General features: G+C 36.6%; 1 protein-coding gene and 1 pseudogene across 6 annotated transcripts in view; both read right to left on the bottom strand.

The window, feature by feature from the left end:
• Positions 1-18,777, bottom strand: part of TBC1D5 (TBC1 domain family member 5) — a 550,005-nt gene that overhangs the window by 272,020 nt on the left and 259,208 nt on the right. The gene's annotated exons all lie outside the window — the stretch shown is intronic.
• On the bottom strand, positions 875-2,777 carry LOC116584192 (annotated as a pseudogene).

Raw genomic sequence — 18,777 nt, 5'->3', positions numbered from 1 at the left:
TATAAACAAACACATCTACCCAACTGGGCCCTCAGTTTACATCTCAACAATATTAAGTTTTGGAAGATCACATCATACTAGGTATGAATTCTAAAAAGTATTACATAATTTAAAATATAGGGCTTATCTCTATAAATTGTTACAGAAATGCCATCAAGTGTGTGCAATGAATATTTAATAGTAAGAGTGGAAAAAGGATTTGCTTTAAACTGAGTTAAAAACAAACCTATGGACAGCTACATTTAATTGTGATAGGTTAATATGCCATAAATAGTGTAGAGACCTGAAACCTTTTAAATGAACATTACTACTGAAATCTTTTTCATTAGATTTAAATCCCGAAGAAAATGCTTTAAAAAATAAATTAATTAAGTATATTCAAGTGCTGACATAGTAAGGCAAAGTATAATGACTCAGCATTGTCTATGAAGGCAGTAGACACTAAGGACATGATCTCAACAGAGAGACAACAGTCTCTCTACATTAATTTATGTATGCTAAATATCCCCAGTGCTCAAGTAAACACAAAAATGTGTCTATTTAATAATATTCCATATTCTCTATTATTATTATCTACATTCTAATGATTTAATGGCCACATTTAATTCTTGACATAATATTTAGAAGTTACTACTTGGGGTGCCTGGGTGGCTCAGTGAGTTAAGCCTCTGCCTTCAGCCCAGGTCGTGATCTCAGGGTCCTGGGATCAAGCCCCACATCAGGCTCTCTGCTCAGCAGGAAGCCTGCTTCCCCTCTGTCTCTGTCTGCCTCTCTGCCTACTTGTGATCTCTCTATCAAATGAATGAGTAAAATCTTTGAGGAAAAAAAAAAGTTACTACTTTATTTTTTATCTCCAAAAATGTTTAGTAGCATGATCAAAAACATTTTTTGAATAATGACAAAATTTCTAAACATGAAAGAGTGTCAGTGGCTCTACCTTATAACCAAATATTTGCAAGTGAATGGACAGCTTTATTGCCAGTCTTCCTTTCATCAAAAACAATACATATTTATTGGTTCCATGTGAAGCTGTGACCACTGCTTTGACTGGGAATGAATCCTTACGGCAATTAAGTATAAAAAATATCTTCCATAATTAGAATGTGACTTGTATTACTGAGTAAAGAGTTGATAAAAACCCTCAAAAAGTTGGGTTTTTGTTTTTTAAAAATATTCCTTTTATACACTACAAAGAAATAATTAGTAGTTTGGCTATTTAAATCACTACATGATATAGCAATGGCAGTTCCCAAAGGTCCCCTCTTCACATAATCACAAACACAGACCCTCTTCTGGAGTGTACATTTTTGGGGTAGGCTCTGAGGACTTGAGCCTCCAAGTATTTATACTGGTTTAAAAACAGTAGTAGTCATTACACATGTCGTCTTCACACAGGTATGGCAGTCTGGTGAAAGCTCTGGTAACAAAACCAGCTTTTCTGAAAACTTCAAGCAAGCTACTGACTTGTTCATCCCAATTCTATCTCTTGGTTTCTAAAATTTCTGAAGGTTCCTCCCACTTGCCACCTATGTTTTCCACATAGGGATGAAAGGGTAAAACCCGAACAAGGATGACCCTGTCTCTCATTGCCTCCAAGACATTTCTGGTATCTTTCAACACAGTCAGGGGCTGTCCAGCACATTTAAGCAACTTATATCATAGTGGAACCCTGTATTCTGCTATTCATTTATACCAAGAACTCTGTATTTCTTTTTCTGAAGCTGCCATATCATAGTTTCAGAGAACTCAGTAGCATATATTTCTTCAAAATGAGGGTTCATGATTTTTCTGACTTCATCTCCAGCACCTAAATCGATAGGCTTTCCAATCTAGATTAATAATGTAGTCTCTGAAACTGACTGGTGAAAATGCAAACACTGAGCCTCCTCCTAGCAACCCAGCGATAGATATTCTAGACATAAACAGCCTAAAAACAGATGACCCTAGAGTGACATAACTGGACAAACAGTCAGTCTGATTTCTCAATGCTGTTAAGAACATCTGTGTTCCCTGATTAAGATAACTCTAAACAAAGAGAGCCTGGAGTGATTCACATTTCTCTCTGTTGCACACCTACTACTTACTGGTGGTTCTCCTTCCTACTGGCCTCAGCCCTGCCAGCCTGTCAGGACCACTTCTCATGTTCACATACATGGAGTGGAGAGGCTGCCTCCACAGCATCCACATCCTCCACGCAAAGCAAACAGATGCCAGGCTCAGGCCCAGCCTGCCCACAGTTTTACCAAGGGCCATGGCCACTTACTTGGCTCATCACCAGTGTTGGGATGAGGAGGAAGAGGTAGCACTGCTCAGATTAGAGCTACTACATTCAACTTGTCCATCCAGCCCCTTCAGGGCCAAGACAGGGGGTCAAAATTATTATTTTAAATAATATAAAGTCAGATGTAAAAAACAAATATATAGAAACTTCTAAATAAATAATATTTCAAATGGATAATTTTAAGAAGGTAGTATTTTTGTTATTCCTATTAAATCATTAATAGAATAATTTTCAAGAAGAAAGAAGAGTGACATCAGTGGAGTGGCAGACTATACAACTCCAAACTCATCCTCCCAAAGAAACACTGAAAACAAGCAATAACTGTCAGAACCAACTTTGCAGTGATTCTGGAAGACAATCCAAGATTTACAAAAACCAAATGAACAATGAATGAAGAAAGAGACTTCTTGAAGGCTTTGTGGTATTGTTACTTGCCATTACCCTACTCCTACCTTGGTACACTGCAGTCCTTTTTTTTTTTTTTTTTAATTTTATTTATTTATTTGACAGAGGGAGATCATAAGTAGGCAGAGAGGAAGGCAGAGAGAGAGGAAGGAAAGAGGCTCCCGGCTGAGCAGAGAGCCCGATGCGGGGCTCGATCCCAAGACACTGGGATCATGACCTGAGCCAAAGGCAGAGGCTTTCACCCACTGAGCCACGCAGGTGCCCTGGAACACAGCAGTCTTGAAGAGGGATGCAGTTTCCAGTGTGGGAGACCTGTACTTTGTTCTGGAGGGAGCAAAGCAGACCACATTTGCAAAATATTATGTGACTCTATTCTAACTTACTTAGGAGCTACCTGAAGGACTAACAGAGAACATTCATCTCTTTTTTGTCTAATTCAAAAAGAGTGGTAGGCATTGCTCTTGAACACACTGCAAGCTAAATTAACAGGCAGACACATAGGGCAAAGGTTACAACTAAATATTAAAAAGGCCACCTAATGCCTGGGAGCAAGAGTAGGTGAGAGTTTCCTTGGGAAATTAAGACTTTCAAAAGCACCCATGTATATCGGAAAACGTACATGCCCAGTGCAAACAGAAGATCAAAACCTTCCACCTGAAGCTGATCACTAAGATGACTGCAAGCATGGCTAAATGATGAAGGACTGCTGCGGCACAGAACCAATCTGTAAACAGAAGAAGTTTTAGGTTTTTTGTTTGGTTCTTGTTCTTTTTTATTTAGCTCCTGGCTTTTGAAGAAATACCTGTTAAAACCCTAGCTGAACATAACCTAAGAAATAAAGAGTTCAGTATCTTCATATGTCAAAGAATAAATCTTGGCAGAAATTAAAAAAACAAAAAGACTGGGAAATAAGAGGCTAAAATGTTTAACAATACAGAAAAATTGGCCAGTATTAGGGGCAACTAAATTTCAAGAGTTACCAAATTCTAATATTCAAATGATCAGTTGTCAACAATAAAAAAGAAAATCACAAAGCACATAATAAAAAACAGGAAACAAGGCTCATTAAAAAATAAATAAATAGATAAAAACTACCCTTGAGAAATCTAGAAATTGGGTTTATCTACAAATATTTTAACATAACTATCTTAAGGAAGCTTAAAAAGCAAGAAGAAAACATGGAAAAAGAAAGGAAATTTTATAAATAAATGGATAAACAAAATGGGATTATCAATAAAGAGGTGAAAATTATAAAAGGAACAATTTGGGGGACTGAAAAATACAATACCTGAGATGAAAAATTCACTAAAGTGGTTCAAAAACAGGTGTGAGCTGGCAGAAGAAAGAGATAGCAAATAAAGATAGGACAATTAAAATTATGGAGTCCAAGCAGCAAAAGGAAAACAATGAAGAAAAGTGATCAAAACCTAAAGGACCTGTGACAAAAAGCAAGCAAATAAACATGCATTGTGAGAGCCTGAGAAGTGAAAGAGAAAGAGGCAGGAAGTGTATTTGAAGAAATAATGGTCAAAAACTTCCCAAATTTGATGAAAGACATAAATCTACAAACCAATAAGCTCAAAGAACTCTTGATATAATTAACACAAAAACTCACATAAAGATACACAATAAGCAAACTGTTGAACGACAAGGAAAAAATCTTCAAAGAAGCAACAGAAAATATGGTTCATCTCAGATTTCTCACTATGATTAACAGATAATGTCTTCTCACAAAACATAGAGGCCAAATGACAGTGGGATGAAATATATTTAAAATACTTAAAGAAAAAGATGGTCAACCAAATATTTTGTATCTGGCCAAACAGATAGTGGGGTGTCTGGGTGGCTCAACAGGTTAAGCGTCCAACACTTGATCTCAGATCAGATGTCAATCTCAGGGTCATGAGTTTGAGCCCTGTATTGGACTCTATGCTGAGCATGGAAAAATTAAAAATAAAAAATAAAAACAAAGAAAGAAAGAAAGAAAGAGAGAAAGAAAGAAAGAAAGAAAGAAAGAAAGAAAGAAAAAGAAGGGAGGAGGAGGAGGAGGAAGAGAGTTAAGACATTCTCAGAAACACAAAAGCAGAGAGTCTGATACTACTAAATATACTGTAAAAGAAAAGCTAATGGCAATCCTTCAGATTGAAAGGATATCAGACAATAACAAAGCTGTGGGAAGAAAATGATCTCTGATAAACATAAATACTTTAGTATATACAAAGCCAGTATTACTGTATTTAAGGTTTGTACTGCCAAACTTTATTTCCTACAAGATCTGAAACACAAATGCATAAAAAATAATTATAAATCTACGCTACAGAGCAACAATGTATAAAAATGTAACTTGTAACACAATATAAAAAGAGAAGAAGAACACTTCCAGGGAAGATGTTGGAGTAGGAGGACCTCAAGCTCACTCGTCACAAGGATAAAACTAAACAGCAGTCACATCAGCGTAATCAACCCATTACTTCCCCTGTTGGGGAAGGAAACAAATTCTGATTCAGGATGCACAGAGATCCCTCAACAAAATCAATCAAAAGAACTTCACACCAAGACACATACTAATTAAACTGGCAAAAAGCAGTGATAAAGTAAGAATTTTAAAATCAGCAAGAGAAAATAAAAAGTTACATAAAAGGGAAACCTCATTAAGGATAAAAGTGGATTTTTCAACAGAAACTTTGTAGGCCAGAAGAGCACAGCATGATATATTCAAAGGGCTAAAAGGAAAAATCTGCAGCCAAGAGTATTCTACCCAGCAAGGGCAATATTCAAAAGAGAAGGAAACATAGAGAATTCCTCAGACAAATAAAAGCCATAGAAGTTCATGACCACTAAATCAGCCCTACAAGAAACGTTAATGGGAACTCTAGAGTAGAAAGGAAAGACCATAAGTAAGAGTAAGAAAAGTAAAAGTACAAAAACAGTAAAAATATATATAGCTATAAAAATCAGTCAAGGGATTAATAAAATTAAAGGATGCAAAGTATGAGACTATATACCTAAAACACGGAGGGAAAGTTGTAAAGAACAGGTTGAAACTTAAGCAACCTTCAACCCAATATAGACTGCTATATGCAGAAAATGTTATATACAGACATAATGGCACATACAAATTAAAAAACCAGCAATATGTATGCAAAAAATAAAGAGAAAGGAATCCAAGTATCTCACTGAAGAAAGCCAACTTATGATGACAGAAGAGAGAAAGAAAGAAAGAGGACAAACACATACACACACACACAAACACACATACACACAAAGGATGTGAAAAGAAGGCTGGGGTAGAAATACTTATATAGGACAAAACTAACTCTGAAACACAGACTAACAAGAGATAATGAAGGACATCATATAATCAGTAAGAGGATAATCCAGCAAGAAGACGTAACAATTTTAAATACACAATTTGGAAGTGTATTTACACTCAATATGGAAGCTCTCAAATGCAACTGTTAGTAAAAAAATATAAAAGAACTCACCTAAAAAAATTTTTTTTAATTTTTTAAAAAAGAACTAATCTGTAATAATACAATAATAATAGGGGATTTTAACACCTCAATTACATCAACAGACAGATCATCCAAATGGAAAATCAACAAGGAAGCAGTGGCTTTGAATGACAAACTGGACCAGATGGATTTAATATATATATTCAGAAAAAACAGCAGAATATATATTTTCTTCACATACATATGGAACATTCTTCAGAACAGATCACATATTAGGTCAGAAAACAAATCTCAACAATTTCAAAAAGACTTAAGTTATACATCTTAATTAGATGAAAATACAACCACAACAATAACAACAAAAAGAACTATATGCACCTCTAATGAACATAGATGCAAAAATCCTCAACAAAATATTAGCAAACTCAATCCAATAACACATTAAATAAAAAGCATCTGCCACAATCAAGTTGGATTTATTCCTGGAATTCAAAGGTATATCAATATTTGCCAATCAATACATCACATCAATAAGAGAACGGATAAAAACCATACGATCATTTCAATAGTTGGAGAAAAAGCATTTGACAAAGTAAAACATTGATTCATGATAAAGACCCTCAATGAAGTAGGTTTAGAGGAAACATATCTCAATATAATAAAAGCCATATACACTCACAAACATCAGACTTAATGGTTAAAAACTGAAAGCTTGGGGTGCAAGCCTGGGTGGCTCAGTGGGTTAAGCCTCTGCCTTCGGCTCAGGTTATGATCTCAGCGTCCTGGGATCGAGCCCCGCATCGGGCTCTCTGCTCAGCAGGTAGCCTGCTTCCCCCATCTCTCTCTGCCTACCAGACATATATACCACACTGTTCCTGACAAGGACACACAATCTTCTCAAGTGCACCTGGAACATGCACCAGAACAGAACATATGTTCGGTCAGAAAACAAGTCTCAATACAGAAAAAGACTAAAATCATACATATCTTCTTTGAATATAAAGAAATGAAGCTAGAAGTCAACTACAGAAGGAAAACTGGAAACTTTTTAAGTATAAATGCAAATATGTTGGTCTATAGATGGGGAAAAGACAAACAGATAAATATGTGGGTGGAGTCTATATAAACATGGTAGTTTTAACTTTTAAGGGAAAAAAATATGCTACTGATCATCTCTGGTTAAATTTTAAAGTAACTGCCAGAACAAAACACTTGCTGAACTGGTAAAATTAAATTGCCACATTCAGCTTAATGAAATTTTAAAGTACAGGCTTCATAACATCAGGACTAAAAGTCTCAAGCAAGACAAACCTAAGTATATGCTCCACCATTTACTTGCTCTGTTAGTTACCATTCAATATCTCCGTTATGTCATTTGGAACGGGTAAGGTAAAGTTTCCACCACAGAGAGGGTGGTTACAGGGATTAAATAAGAAAACTCAAGTGAAGTGCGTAGTATAGGCATGTAGCATAATGTAATTCCTCAATAAATGTTAGCTATGATTTTTCTGAACGTATTAATCCATTTAACATACTGGATACAGTGAAGGAATAAAATTAAAAGGCTATTCTATGTAAAGGAAATAAATTTATTTATAATTTAAATAACTGAAAAGTGTAACTCTTCTAGTCATTAAAAAGCATTTCTCATAAATTTGACAATTAACAAAAAACTATTTAATGGGTTATATAACTCTGTGCAAGTTCTGTGATATTCTTTTAATATCTTTCCTGATGACCATCATCATACCAAATACTGAATATGATGATATAGAGTAGAAAAAAAATCACAAAATTAAATAAAATTACAGCCTTGAAATGTCAGCCAAATAATGCATGAACTTATATATATGTTTCCTGAGACTGATAAAATTATACACAGATAAAGAACTAAAACTAAGTCAATCTAGTAATTATTTAAAACTATCTCATATAGGACAGTTTACAATATTACCCATACACCAGAATAAAACAAGCTTTAAGAAGAATTATTAATGATTCTGCAACTGAATGAAAAGAAGATCTAATTTCAAAGACAGTCACAACTATAACTATCTAACAGTTAACCTGTAATAATACACAAATGCAAATACTTCTATTTATTGTAATTGTTATTTCTGGGCATACTGTTATTTCCCCAGGCATTCCATAGATTTAAATTTGCTTGATGGTGGGGGATGGGTGGGGAAAGCAGACTAGGAATTAGCCAGGAAAACAGAATTCCAATGCAAACTTAATCTCTCTGGATTCTAGAATCCACATCTATAGAAAAAAAAAAAAGGGTGGGGGGTAGGATCGGTTCAGTCTAAACTCATGAACATGATGATCATCCAAATCACCTTGTGACAAGTAAGTAAAAAGAGAGTGTGCATGCATGGGTGTGGTATGTCTGAGAGACAGCAAAGGTTAGATTGAGATAACGATGGTGGATCTATGATTCCCTACTTATAAATGGTTTTCTAATTATTTTGGTGATCCATGAGTCTTTTTTTTTTTTTTTTTAGTCCAAAATAATAAGCTTCTAGGGTGCTAAAAGTGAGTCTCCTATTGTAGAAGGCAATTTAATTTGCCCCAAACAGGGAGGTATTGAGTATCTTATGTGATATCATTTACTGTGGACTATCATAAACACAAGCTTCAGTCTCATTTTCCAGCAGTAGTAATGGGCTGACTGAGCTATGTCAACACTGTACATTATCTTAATGTGACCAGTAGCATGTAGTGATTACTAGTGAAAGGGTGCAGACTGGAGGTGGCAAGCCTGTGTTTGGCCTGTATGGTCCTCCTGCAGACCACGTGGGCTTCAAAAGCACCTTCGTACAAGGGTTACACAATACCAATGCTATTAATTTAGATAAGTACAAAGCACATTTATACTAAGTAGATCAACAACAAATTTGAGAAGAGTTTCTTCAGAAGTAAATGGATTAAAAGAGAACATTTAAAAATATTTCTTTAAAGAAAATTAAGGTCAAGGATGATTATCATGTAATTTGCTCTCTACTACATTTTTTTAACAAAAATTCTAATAATGAATTGCTTTAGACCCTGATCAACTGAAATTTTTAGTTCAGCTACTAAATTCAACAAATGTTTTAACAAAATGTCCCACCAAAACAAAACAAAACAAAACAAAACACAATAGCTTCTCAAAGAAAATCTAATTGATACTTAGGTAATTCTAACCCTGATGTTAAATTATGTTAAGTGCCTAAGTGAATATAACAAAAGTAATACACAAATTATTTGCTAAATAAAATGGAGTATATCTAGCATTGAAGTCCTATTTCATTTTCTATAAATCTTTCAAATAATAACTATAAAATATTTATATTAATTATTCTTTTTCTTCAATGTATAAAATAAGGAAATGCATTTCTATACAGAACAGATTCCTTTGGGCACTTCCCATTTTTACTCTTGATTATAATCAATGCTAGATACTTTAAGATTGGTTTAACAGCTAGTGAGTGGAAGACACGCCATAAAATGTAAAGATATCCATTAACCAAAAATGACTAACTTAGCTAATATAAAATACATTTTTTGTACGAAAAATTGAAGTGAGAACTATTTGAAGGCTATAAATTACCATCCATGAGCTAGAGTAAATAATCCTGTTTATGTCCTAAATGACAGCTAACTGAGCAAGTTCATATATCAAAGATCTACTTAAAAAGTATAATGGGCATATTAACTATAAATCTCAAAGTTCCGATAAAGAACCAAGGGTAAATATTCTAAAACATATCTTTACTCTTACAAATGATATACTAAAATAAATCACATTAAAATACTGTAATCTCAGGAGACGTGGGTGGCTCAGTCAATTAAGCATCTGCCTTCAGTTCAGATCATGATCTCAGGGTCCTGGGATGGAGCCCTGTGCCTCAGGCTCCCTGCTCAGCAGGGATACTGGAGTCTGGTTCTCCCTCTCCCTCTGCCTGCCATTCCCCATCTCGTGCTCTCTCTCGGTCAAATAAATAAATAAAATTTTTTGTTTTCAAAAGCATTAAAAAAATACAGTAATCTAAAATCCTCAAGCATAAATCAAAAATTTTTTTTAATATTCACCATTTACTATAAAGATTCAAAACAGAGCGCCTAGGTGGCTCAGTGGGTTAAAGCCTCTGCCTTCAGCTCAGGTCATGATCCTAGGGTCCTGGGATCGAGCCCCACATCAGGCTCTCTGCCTATCAGGGAGCCTGCTTCCCCTCCTCTCTTTCTCTGCCTGCCTCTCTGCCTACTTGTGATATCTGTCTGTCAAATAAATAAATAAAATCTTTAAAAAAATTAAAAAATAAAGATTCAAAACATTGACCCATAAAAATGTTTTATTTTATAAGTTATATTTGTTATGACATTAAAGAATTATACTAAAATCTGATTTTTAAAGAGAAATAAATCCATAAGCTGATCTCTATTTATAATTTTATGATAAAGTATCATTAAACCTGACAATAACAAGAAATATGTAAAAGAAAAAATGTCTTCTCCTTAAAATTTGCTAGGAAATGTGCAATATATGAAATTCAACTATCCTTTTATAGAACAAAAAATATCATTCAAAGTAGTTATTTATTGAGTATTTTATCCAAACCTATTTAGCTATCTAGACAAATTGTTTAATTAATAAATGCATTTACTGATTCAAACTTCCACTCATGCATCTGGATCATGTGATAGTTTTTCTACTTATTTATTCTTTCAACAATTATGTGTTGAGTCTTCCTACATTTTAGCACTAGTGATCAACAATAAGCAAAAATTCAAAACCCATCCCTGACTTCCTAAATATTTGTTCCAAGTTCAGCAGAGGAGTGAGAATGCCAAAGCAATGTACAATGACAATTTAGAAAAACAATATAAAGTTACGTATTCCACTATATAATAACATAGGAGAGAGGAGAAGCCACTGACCAAAAAGAGGATGAAAAGTACTCTGCTAGAGATCAGCACATGCCAGGATTCTGTGAAGCTCATGTCAGGGATTTGGGTCAAGATGAAATAGGAAGGCAGTGAAAGAAATGTAAGGAGAAGCAGAACATGATAAAGTTTGAAGCTTTAAAAAGATCACTTGAGGGGAGGAGTCAAGATGGCGGAGAAGTAGCAGGCTGAGACTACCTCAGCTAGCAGAAGATCAGCTAGATAGCTTATCTAAAGATTGCAAACACCTGAAAATCCGTCGGCAGATCGAAGAGAAGAAGAACAGCAATTCTGGAAACAGAAAAACAACCACTTTCTGAAAGGTAGGACGGGCGGAGACGTGAATCCAAAGCAACAGGAAGATAGACCCCGGGGGGAGGGGCCGGCTCCCTGCAAGCGGTGGAGCAACGGAGCACAAAATCAGGACTTTTGAAAGTCTGTTCCACTGAGGGACATCGCACCAGAGGCTAAACCAGGGCGAAGCCCACGCAAGGTCAGTGTGGCCTCAGGTCCCGCAGGGTCACAGAAGGATCGGGGTGTCTGAGTGTCGCATAGCTTCTGGGTATTGGAACGGGGAAGCCGGCTACAGAGACAGAGCCGACAGTAAGCTCACAGCTCGGTGTTACCTTGAACCAGCCACAGGCTCGGTGAGCTCGGAGCACGGCCGGAAGTCAGGCAGACGGGAGTCACTGGGCGCTGTTCTCTGAGGGCACACTGAGGAGTGGGGCCCCAGGCTCTCGGCTCCTCCGGGCCGCAGACCAGGAGGCCGCCTTTGTATTCCCGTCCTCCGGAACTCTACGGAAAGCGCTCAGGGAACAAAAGCTTCTGAAAGCAAACCAGAGCGGACTATTCAGCCCGGGCCCCTGGTAATGGTGGTGCAATTCCACCTGGGGCAAAGACACTTGAGAATCACTACACCAGGCCCCTTCCCCAGAAGATCAACAAGAAATCCAGCCAAGACCAAGTTCACCTACCAAGGAGTGCAGTTTCAGTACCAAGAAGAGCAGCAGAATTCCAGAGGAGGAGAAAGCAAAGCACGGAACTCATGGCTTTCTCCCTGTGATTTTTTTAGTCTTGCAGTTAATTTAATTTTTTTCTTTTTCATTTTTTTTTCTCGCCTTCTGCTAAATTTTTTTTTAACTTTTACCCTTTTCTTTTTTAACATTTTTTAAACTAGTTTAAATAATATATATTTTTTTCTTTTTTATATTTTTCTTTATTCATTTTCTTTTTTTAAATTCTTTTCTTTTTTTTTTTTCTTCTTTTTTTTCTTTCTTCCTTTTTGAACCTCTTTTTATCCCCTTTCTCCCCCCTCACAATTTGGGATCTCTTCTGATTTGGTTAAAGCATATTTTCGTGGGGTTGTTGCCACCCTGTTAGTATTTTACTTGCTCCTTCATATACTCTTATCTGGACAAAATGACAAGGCGGAAAAATTCATCACAAAAAAAAGAACAAGAGGCAGTACCGAAGGCTAGGGACCTAATCAATACAGACATTGGTAATATGTCAGATCTAGAGTTCAGAATGACAATTCTCAAGGTTCTAGCTGGGCTCGAAAAAGGCATGGAAGATATTAGAGAAACCCTCTCGGGAGATATAAAAGCCCTTTCTGGAGAAATAAAAGAACTAAAATCTAACCAAGTTGAAATCAAAAAAGCTATTAATGAGGTGCAATCAAAAATGGAGGCTCTCACTGCTAGGATAAATGAGGCAGAAGAAAGAATAAGTGATATAGAAGCCCAAATGACAGAGAATAAAGAAGCTGAGCAAAAGAGGGACAAACAGCTCCTGGACCACGAGGGGAGAATTCAACAGATAAGTGACACCATAAGACGAAACAACATTAGAATAATTGGGATTCCAGAAGAAGAAGAAAGAGAGAGGGGAGCAGAAGGTATACTGGAGAGAAATTCTATTGGGGAGAATTTCCCCAATATGGCAAAGGGAACGAGCATCAAAATTCAGGAGATTCAGAGAACGCCCCTCAAAAATCAACAAGAATAGGCCCACACCCCGTCACCTAATAGTAAAATTTACAAGTCTCAGTGACAAAGAGAAAATCCTGAAAGCAGCCCGGGAAAAGAAGTCTGTAACATACAATGATAAAAATATTAGATTGGCAGCTGACTTATCCACAGAGACCTGGCAGGCCAGAAAGAGCTGGCATGATATTTTCAGAGCACTAAACGAGAAAAACATGCAGCCCAGAATACTATATCCAGCTAGGCTATCATTGAAAATAGAAGGAGAGATTAAAAGCTTCCAGGACAAACAAAAACTGAAAGAATTTGCAAACACCAAACCAGCTCTACAGGAAATATTGAAAGGGGTCCTCTAAGCAAAGAGAGAGCCTACAAGTGGTAGATCAGAAAGGAACAGAGACCATATACAGTAACAGTCACCTTACAGGCAATACAGTGGCACTAAATTAATATCTCTCAATAGTTACCCTGAATGTTAATGGGCGAAATGCCCCAATCAAAAGACACAGGGTATCAGAATGGATTAAAAAACAAAACCGATCTATATGTTGCCTCCAAGAAACTCATTTTAAGCCCGAAGACACCTCCAGATTTAAAGTGAGGGGGTGGAAAAGAATTTACCATGCTAATGGACATCAGAAGAAAGCAGGAGTGGCAATCCTTGTATCAGATCAATTAGATTTTAAGCCAAAGACTATAATAAGAGATGAGGAAGGACACTATATCATACTCAAAGGGTCTGTCCAACAAGAAGATTTAACAATTTTAAATATCTATGCCCCCAACGTGGGAGCAGCCAACTATATAAACCAATTTATAACAAAATCAAAGAAACACATCAACAATAATACAATAATAGTAGGGGACTTTAACACTCCCCTCACTGAAATGGACAGATCATCCAAGCAAAAGATCAGCAAGGAAATAAAGGCCTTAAATGACACACTGGACCAGATAGACATCACAGATATATTCAGAACATTTCATCCCAAAGCAACAGAATACACATTCTTCTCTAGTGCACATGGAACATTCTCCAGAATAGATCACATCCTCAGTCCTAAATCAGGACTCAACCAGTATCAAATGATTGGGATCATTCCCTGTATATTTTCAGACCACAATGCTCTGAAGCTAGAACTCAACCACAAGAGGAAGTTTGGAAAGAACCCAAATACATGGAGACTAAACAGCATCCTTCTAAAGAATGAATGGGTCAACCGGGAAATTAAAGAAGAATTGAAAAAAATCATGGAAACAAATGATAATGAAAATACAACGGTTCAAAATCTGTGGGACACAACAAAGGCAGTCCTGAGAGGAAAATATATAGCGGTACAAGCCTTTCTCAAGAAACAAGAAAGGTCTCAGGTACACAACCTAACCCTACAACTAAAGGAGCTGGAGAAAGAACAAGAAAGAAACCCTAAGCCCAGCAGGAGAAGAGAAATCATAAAGATCAGAGCAGAAATCAATGAAATAGAAACCAAAAAAAAAACCAATAGAACAAATCAACGAAACTAGGAGCTGGTTCTTTGAAAGAATTAATAAAATTGATAAACCCCTGGCCCGACTTATCAAAAAGAAAAGAGAAAGGACCCAAATAAATAAAATCATGAATGAAAGAGGAGAGATCACAACTAACACCAAAGAAATACAAACTATTATAAGAACATACTATGAGCAACTTTATGCCAACAAATTTGACAATCTGGAAGAAATGGATGCATTCCTAGAAACATGTAAACTACCACAACTGAACCAGGAAGAAACAGAAAGCCTGAACAGACCCATAACCAGTAAGGAGATTGAAACAGTCATTAAAAATCTCCAAACAAACAAAAGCCCAGGGCCAGACGGCTTCCCGGGGGAATTCTACCAAACATTTAAAGAAGAACTAATACCTATTCTCCTGAAACTGTTCCAAAAAATAGATATGGAAAGAAAACTTCCAAACTCATTTTATGAGGCCAGCATCACCTTGATCCCAAAACCAGACAAGGACCCCATCAAAAAAGAGAGCTATAGACCAATATCCTTGATGAACACAGATGCGAAAATACTCACCAAAATACTAGCCAATCTCACAAAACAAACAGTACATTAAAAGGCTTATTCACCACGACTAAGTGGGATTTATTCCAGGGCTGCAAGGTTGGTTCAACATCTGCAAATCAGTCAATGTGATACAATACATCAATAAAAGAAAGAACAAGAACCATATGATACTCTCTATAGATGCTGAAAAAGCATTTGACAAAGTACAGCATCCCTTCCTGATCAAAACTCTTCAAAGTGTAGGGATAGAGGGCACATACCTCAATATCATCAAAGCCATCTATGAAAAACCCACCGCAAATATCATTCTCAATGGAGAAAAACTGAAAGCTTTTCCGCTAAGGTCAGAAACACGGCAGGGATGTCCATTATCACCACTGCTATTCAACATAGTACTAGAAGTCCTAGCCTCAGCAATCAGACAACAAAAGGAAATTAAAGGCATCCAAATCAGCAAAGAAGAAGTCAAACTATCACTCTTCGCAGATGATATGATGCTATATGTGGAAAACCCAAAAGACTCCACTCCAAAACTGCTAGAACTTGGACAGGAATTCAGTAAAGTGTCAGGATATAAAATCAATGCAGAGAAATCAGTTGCATTTCTCTATACCAACAACAAGACAGAAGAAAGAGAAATTAAGGAGTCAATCCCATTTACAATTGCACCCCAAACCATAAGATACCTAGGAATAAACCTAACCAAAGAGGCACAGAATCTATACTCAGAAAACTATAAAGTACTCATGAAAGAAATTGAGGAAGACACAAAGAAATGGAAAAATGTTCCATGCTCCTGGATTGGAAGAATAAATATTGTGAAAATGTCTATGCTACCTAAAGCAATCTACACATTTAATGCAATTCCTATCAAAGTACCATCCATCTTTTTCAAAGAAATGGAACAAATAATGCTAAAATTTATATGGAACCAGAGAAGACCTTGAATAGCCAAAGGGATATTGAAAAAGAAAGCCAAAGCTGGTGGCATCACAATTCCGGACTTTAAGCTCTATTACAAAGCTGTCATCATCAAGACAGCATGGTACTGGCACAAAAACAGACACATAGATCAATGGAACAGAATAGAGAGCCCAGAAATAGACCCTCAACTCTATGGTCAACTAATCTTCGACAAAGCAGGAAAGAATGTCCAATGGAAAAAAGACAGCCTCTTCAATAAATGGTGTTGGGAAAATTGGACAGCCACATGCAGAAAAATGAAATTGGACCATTTCCTTACACCACACACGAAAATAGACTTAAAATGGATGAAGGACCTCAATGTGTGAAAGGAATCCATCAAAATCCTTGAGGAGAACACAGGCAGCAACCTCTTCGACCTCAGCCGCAGCAACATCTTCCTAGGAACATCGGCAAAGGCAAGGGAAGCAAGGGAAAAAATGAACTATTGGGATTTCATCAAGATCAAAAGCTTTTGCACAGCAAAGGAAACAGTTAACAAAATCAAAAGACAACTGACAGAATGGGAGAAGATATTTGCAAACGACGTATCAGATAAAGGACTAGTGTCCAAAATCTATAAAGAACTTAGCAAACTCAACACCCAAAGAACAAATAATCCAATCAAGAAATGGGCAGAGGACATGAACAGACATTTCTGCAAAGAAGACATCCAGATGGCCAACAGACACATGAAAAAGTGCTCCATATCACTCGGCATCAGGGAAATACAAATCAAAACCATAATGAGATATCATCTCACACCAGTCAGAATGGCTAAAATGAACAAGTCAGGAAATGACAGATGCTGGCAAGGATGCGGAGAAAGGGGAACCCTCCTCCACTGTTGGTGGGAATGCAAGCTGGTGCAGCCACTCTGGAAAACAGCATGGAGGCTCCTCAATATGTTGAAAATAGAACTGCCCTATGACCCAGCAATTGCACTATTGGGTATTTACCCTAAAGATACAAACGTAGTGATCCAAAGGGGCACGTGCACCTGAATGTTTATAGCAGCAATGTCCACAATAGCCAAACTATGGAAAGAACCTAGATGTCCATCAACAGATGAATGGATAAAGAAGATGTGGTATAATATACACAATGGAATACTATGCAGCCATCAAAAGAAATGAAATCTTGCCATTTGCGACAACATGGATGGAACTAGAGCGTATCATGCTTAGCGAAATAAGTCAAGCAGAGAAAGACAACTATCATATGATCTCCCTGATATGAGGAAGTGGTGATGCAACATGGGGGCTTAAGTGGGTAGGAGAAGAATCAATGAAACAAGATGGGATTGGGAGGGAGACAAACCATAAGTTACTCTTAATCTCACAAAACAAACTGAAGGTTGCTGGAGGGAGGGGGGTTGGGAGAAGGGGGGTGGGGTTATGGACATTGGGGAGGGTATGTGCTTTGGTGAGTGCTGTGAAGTGTGTAAACCTGGTGATTCATAGACCTGTACCCCTGGGGATAAAAATATATGTTTATAAAAAATAAAAAATTAAAAAAAAAAAGATCACTTGAACTTCAAGGTTAAGGAATTTGAGGGTGGATATAGGGGAGGAGAGTGAATAGAAGAATACTGAATAAAAGTCCTTGTACTGTAAGGCAAAAAATGATAATAAAATAGCTATATTGGTTATATCATTCTCATATCATCTTAGAAACGGCAACTTTCCATTTTTAAAGCTTGTTAAGATTATTTACCGAGAACCTACTATGTGCCAGACAGTAAGACATGGACATACTATAGTGAACATAAACAGAATTTAGTGTGGGATGGAGGGAAGCAGGAGCAAACACAATAAAATTAATTCTTAACAGATTAAGTTCAGATAATTACAATAGCTATAAGGAAAATGCAGCAGAAAATAAAAAAAAGAAAAAGAAAAGTACAGCAGAATAATGTGATATTCAGTGACTGGGGGAGGATGCTCTCTGCAGGGAGAGGTAATACCTGATTTGAAATTCTAGTAACAAGAAAAAAAAATTAGTTATTTAAATATCAATGCCAAAGGGTAGAACATGCATAGGCCCTAGAGCAGAAGCTGGCTTTTAAAAAAGGAAAAAAAAAAAAGTCAAGATGGCTGAAAGGCTAGAATAGAGTTGTATTAATTGAGGTCTCTGGGAAAAGGAGCAGCCATTGAACTTGGGTTTATAAAGAGAGGAAGTCTAGATTTCACAAGTACAATGAGAAGCTACCATAAGTTTTAAAATGATGAAAAAGATCTATATCATGTTTGAAAGAGGATTCTAGCTGTGAACACCAGATTGAAAGCAGGGGGGCAAGATGGAAACTAAGAGATCAGTTAGGATCTGCACCATAGGATAACCTGATAAAATGGGCAAAACAACTGCATACTTAATTCTAAGACAGTTTAAATGAGGATCTGAAAACTGAAATCTTCTGAAATGATCTGATATTATTCCTATGGTGGAAAAGTAAGTAACTGTGCTAGTATTTTATTTCTGTAAGTAATGAGGATTATCTTAATTTGATTATTAATAATTTTATTTTTACAAACTGGTTTTTATATAGATCAGAAACTTGATTTCTAAATAAGACAGACATCTGGTCACACACACACATAAAATATAAACAGAAGAAACAGTAAAATAGCACATTATAGATTATTAGCAGGATTTCTAGTCCCATCCAACATGAAGGACCAGTGAAAGCCTCTCTCTCCCACCG

Source organism: Mustela erminea, chromosome 1 (genome assembly GCF_009829155.1).
Source record: "Mustela erminea isolate mMusErm1 chromosome 1, mMusErm1.Pri, whole genome shotgun sequence".
Classification (NCBI taxonomy): Eukaryota; Metazoa; Chordata; class Mammalia; order Carnivora; family Mustelidae; genus Mustela; species Mustela erminea.
This window is presented reverse-complemented; position numbering and strand designations above follow the sequence as displayed.